We start from the raw sequence: 6,000 nt of genomic DNA on the forward strand, positions 1-6,000 counted from the left end.
ACAAAGGATTGGGGGGGTGGCGCATGAAATCCAGCCCATTGCTTTGCTCACCACAGATGCTGCCTGACCTGCTGAGCACTTTCAGAATTTTCTGTTTTTATTTTGGATTGCAAATATACATCTGCAGCATATTGCTTTTGTCTGACAGAGAAAGATGGATTAACATTTCAAGCAGAAACTTCAAGCAGGAATGTATTTCTGGTTTCAGATCCTAACCCACCATGTTCCTATTTTGTATGAAACATAGCCAATGACACATTAAATATGAATACATTTTTTTTTAAAGTTTTGTATAATTTTGATGGTCTATGAAATGTTGGCCACATAGTTCTACTAATGTTAACTATTCAGTTACGTCATGTTCATATATCTCACATTATGCACATTGTAAATTTTAATACTGATATAATTGTTCCTTGGACATTTACATTCCTCTGTCCCCATCATAACCTGAGTTACTATGTTGTCAATTAACTCACAGACACTCTACAAATGTAAAACAATTCTCAGCAGCACAGCCTAAATCCCAAATTGAGAAAAAACAATCCAGTGGACTATACAAACATATTCCCAGATATATATGTTTCAAAATATTGCCTAAATCCATTTAACCAGTATCTGATTTTTAAATACATTTTCTCATATTTCCCTGATTTTGTGTGTTTTTGCCTCTTTCTGCCCATCAATAAACTGTAGAATCTCTTACTCTTGAATTTTAGAATACATCCTTTACTCTTGGTTATTATACCATTTGCTTTCTTTGTTTATATTACATTGAATTCCTATCTCCTGGTGGGACATTACCTACACCTTGAGAGACTACATACATTTTCAGGTATTGATTTAACACAAAAACCCATGACCAGTTTAAAATTGAAAAAAAACTTCTCTCTCTGGATGTGGGTGTTGTTGGCTTGGCTAGCATTTTTATTGTCCACCTCTAATTGCCCTTGAGAGGGTGGTAGTGAGCTGCCTCATGAACCGCTGCAATGCATGTGATGTAGATACACCCACAGTGCTATTAGGGAGGGAGTTCCAGGATTTTGACCCAGCGACAGTGAAGGAACAACAATATAGTTCCAAGTCAGGATGGTATGCGACTTGGAGGGGAACTTGCTGGTAGTGGTGGTGTTGCCATGTGTCTGCTACCCTTGTCCTTCTAATTAATAGAGGTCACAGGTTTGGAACGTACTGTCGATGGAGCCTTGGTGAGATGTTCATGGTTAGTGCCTCTCCAGCTTATCATTTGCATCTTCAATATCTGTCTACAGGTGTTATGATACAAAGAAAATAACGACCCTGAATACGCAGTGGGAATTGACTTTAGAAACACATTTACATAAAGACTCAATAGGTATATACTAATTTGAACCAGTATTATAGATGTTGTATTTTTCCCTACATAATTAGCTTGAAAAGCTTTGTGCACAATACAAAGAATTAATCCAAGCTTAGTAGGATACTTAATCAATAAAGATTTTGAATGATGTGATGTGAATGTGCTAAAAGGCACTGCAGTATTTTATAGACTCACTGCATAACATTGCACTTTCAAAACATGGAGCAACCAAGAAATAATCCTTCAAAGTTGCACTCAACTAACTTTGAAAGATGATTAACCGTTCTCATAACAATTCTTCAATATATTTATGTACCACAAAATTACTGAACTATGTTTGACTTACCTCCCTTAATTGGTTCTGACCTCCTTCGCCTTATTTTTCTAATAGTTCATTCTTCCCTATTATTCCCAATTTACTATCCATACCATCTGTTAGTTATCTGTCTTCTACCTTAAAATAACTCCTGCCAGAAGTAGATCTGAATTTGCATCAAAAATCCTCAGCAAGAGTTAACATCCATGGAATCTTTATAACACTCTGTACAATAAATCTGCCAAACTCTGTGCAATTCCCTCTGAAGGAGATGGATGATGTACAAACTACTATTTGTCATCCTACAAAGGTTGAAGGTTCCTTTACATGTATTCTTAGCATATCTGACAGTCACTTTCATTTGTTTGACAGTCAAGCAAGTAGGCCTGACAGTGAAAAAGTGTGATGTTAATAGAAATAATATTACTCTTCATGTGCCTTCGGAATAATGTAACCAATAGAAGTTAAGGACTGTAAGATCTGGCCTTTTCCTTAGCAATCTGTAGGCATATTCAAGGCAGAAGTCAAGCCTCAAATGATTGTAGGTGAATAGGAAGGCAGGGAGCTGCTCAAGGAGGATATTGTGAAATGGGTAAAACATGGTTTGGAGGTCCGAGGGATGATCATGGCTGGAGAGGGTCAGAGGAAAATCAGAAGCAGGAATGAGGAATTGGGGTAGGTGGGGAGGGGGGCTGAGGGTGGTGATTTAGTGATTGGGGGAAGGGGTCAGTGATTACGTGTGGTCAGTGATTTTGTGGGTGTTGGTGATCATGGATGTGTGGGGGCAGATCAAGGTGACTGTGGGAGTGGTGGTGTGGAGTCCAATCACATGTCATTTGCTGGGTGGGTGGGGGTAGGAGAATCTCATGGCCAATAAGTTGTGCTGCATAAGTATTGAGGCTAGAAGGGCGATAAAGTATGATGCATGTAGCCTCATTAAAATATTTAAAGGAGGGACCTGTCTCTTGAGAGTGGGTGATTTGCACACCCACTTTATCACCCCTGTTAAAACTGGAAGTGAGCAGGTTCAAAGAGGGTTGAGTTTCAGTTCGAGTTTCCTTTTAGATTTTAACATCCACTTGTCCCAAACCTACCCACTTTAGCGGATATACTATTTTGTTAAACCTCCTTGTCACAAAACTCATTTAAAATTATCCATATCAGGATGAGTTAGAAATGCAAGCAATTACAAGCTGGAAATTGTCTGTGAACGGCACAGAGAGCAAGTTACGTCTGCTAGACATGTGAGGAAATAGCAAAATGATTACAGCAGACAAGTGCTGACAATTTGAGTTTGCCTCTCTTTTATCACACCCAAAACACCACCTCTACAGCTCACCCCATCAAAGCCCGAACCCGAACTTATATTACCGTATAGCTTAACTTGTCTAATGTTCTCCTGAATAACCAGCCACCCTCTACCTTTCATAAATAACAGATCATTCAAGAATTCTGCAGTCTTTATGCACTCAAAGTCCCATCATAACTGGTCTCCATATGACCCAGCCAATTAAATCTTTCCTTTGCCCACTCTGCCACAGTAAACACTTTCAGTCCTATATCTCCATGCACACTCCACTGCTTTGACACAGTCCCAGATTTTCATGTCTCCATATTTGTGGAAACGGAGGCAGGAGGTTTAGAAATTGCAGGCAGGACCGGATTATGGGATTCCTGCCGCCTTTCCAATCTTGTAGGATTTTTATGGCACTGGAATAAGAGCCTGGGTAGCGACTCCTAAATCTCGCTCTTACCTGCTCTATTGCAGGGTCGACATTTCAGACCCTTCTTCTTTTGAGAGTTCTGCAGGCTTTTGCAGGAAATATGGTTCACAGCTCTTTGGAGGAGTCGTGAATCATGGGGTGCATAGTCTGGAGACGGTCACCTTTTAACAGGTAAGTTTAAAAGGTGTTGCAAACCACACATCATACGTAGAAGATGCATGATAATTTAAGTTAATGGTTGATGATAGGGCTTTGTTCTTAAATGTATGTATCCATGAATTGTTCAGCATTGTGTGAGTGTTCACATGCTTTAAGATGCTCAATCCAGTGAATCATAGAATCATAGAAACCCTACAATGCAGAAGGAGGCCATTCGGCCCATTGAGTCTGCACCGACCACAATCCCACCCAGGCCCTACCCCCACATATTTACCCGCTAAGTCCTCTCACCTACGCATCTCAGGATTCTAAGGGGCAATTTTTAACCTGGCCAATCAACCGAACCTGCACATCTTTGGACTGTGGAAGGAAACCGGAGCACCCGGAGGAAACCCACGCAGACACGAGGAGAATGTGCAAACTCCACACAGACAGTGACCCGAGCCGGGAATCGAACCCGGGACCCTGGAGCTGTGAAGCAGCAGTGCTAACCACTGCGCTACCGTGCCGCCCTCTTTTGCATTTAACATGATTGAGAATCTGATTTTAATGTGTTATCTGAGTACGTTACAATCTTCAAATTGGTTTAGAGTCCAGAGATATGTTGACCCTTTTAAACACTCTTTAAGTATCTGTTATGGGCAGAAATCCTAAGCCCAATAATAACTCCAGAAAGTCTTTGAAATGCTCATAAAACTAATAAAATAAACAAAAACCACTTCAAAGAAACATAATTATCTCAACAGTTCATCAAACAGCCAGTCAAACGTAGCCATTCATGCACCTATTGATGAAAGCTTTTATCTTCTGAACACCTCGTAACCTTGTCCAAACAAACATACAAGCATTGAAAAACATCTTCAATTAAATAAAATTATCACAGTCTCATAGAAGTGTCAATTAAACAAAGCTAAAAGTCCCCTTGGCAGCTGCATCAACAACCTCCTAAATAGCTGAATCCATTTGTGGGTTTGTAGCACAGCCAAGCATTTATAATGAAATTCCATTGCACAGCTATGCCAACAAAGGCTCCAACACCGACTGCATTGAAACCTTTGAAATAGACTGAACAGATGGCTTACCTGTCAAAAAAACAGTCAGTCATCGGGTAAGCCAAATGGCCATCTCTTCAGATGGCTTCAAAGGCTTCAAAGTATTGTAAATGGTATCGAAGGTGACTTGTTTTCAACCCTTCAACTATTGAAATCAGTCTGTTTCTCTCAATCCTGTCCCAATCTTTCATAATTTCAAACTGTCAAGAAAGCTCCAGGAGCTCACAGTTTCTCAACATTCATCATCATCGCCGACAACTGGCAATTTATTTTCCAGAATTAGAAAGGTCTCCAGCTTCAAGAATTTGTAAAGTTCTCTTTTAATGGACGTCAATGGCTTCACCTCGATATGTGGATCGGCAATCACCCATAATGATTTGCTCCACAGGGTAGTATGAAACAAAACACTTTCCAATATCTAATCTGGCTCTTTACTTCTGGATTTTATATGTATGACCTCTTTTGCTAATACCCTCCCCATCTTAAACAAACTATCAAAGCTTAAATCCAATTCCTTGATCATTTAGAAAAATATTGCATTGCCTTTCTGAAATTTCCTTTGATTCAAAACAAACTTAATTAGCTATGAAGCACTTTGTGAGATCCCGAGATCATAAGTAGCATGATATAAATGCAAGTTTGCCTTTTATTCATGTTCTTTCGTTTAATTGTTATGTTCATATTACAACTCATTTTTTTACATGACTTTTAGTGGAGTTGTAAAAGCCTGAATTACAGAGTTAACATACATAAATGCTACAAGTAGCGTAGTTTCTTGAGTTGATAAATAACATGGTTCACGAAATGCAAAATAACTTGTTTGTACATTTCAATCACTTTGACTGCCTGATAGAGGCATGGAAATATCTGTCACAATTTTTACATTCTACTGGTGACATAGTTGTCTTCATTATCTGCTGAGTCTTACAAGGCCAGTAAATTTGTTGGAGAATGCCAACATTAAAGAAATTCATATCCCGGCTATAAAAATAGAAAATGCTGGAAATACTTAATAAATCGGAGAGCATGTGTAGACGGTGGCACAGTGGTTAGCACTGCTGCCTCACAGTGCCAGGGTCCTGGGTTCGATTCCCGGCTTGGGTCACTGTCTGTGTGGAGTTTGCACATTCTCCGTGTCTGCGTAGGTTTCCCCTGGGTGCGCCGGTTTCCTCTCACAGTCCAAAGATGTGCAGGTTAGGTGAATTGGCCATGCTAAATTACCCCTCAGTGTACCCGAACAGGCGCCGGAGTGTGGCAATTAGGGGATTTTCACAGTAACTTCATTGCAGTGTTAATGTAAGCCAACTTGTGACTAATAAATAAACTTTTACTTTTGAAAGAGAAACAGAGTTCATGGGCCAAATCCTCCAGCCTCCAGAACCTTGAACACCAGATGTACAATGGAAGATG

This window comes from Mustelus asterias, chromosome 5 (assembly GCF_964213995.1).
Source record: "Mustelus asterias chromosome 5, sMusAst1.hap1.1, whole genome shotgun sequence".
Taxonomy (NCBI): Eukaryota; Metazoa; Chordata; class Chondrichthyes; order Carcharhiniformes; family Triakidae; genus Mustelus; species Mustelus asterias.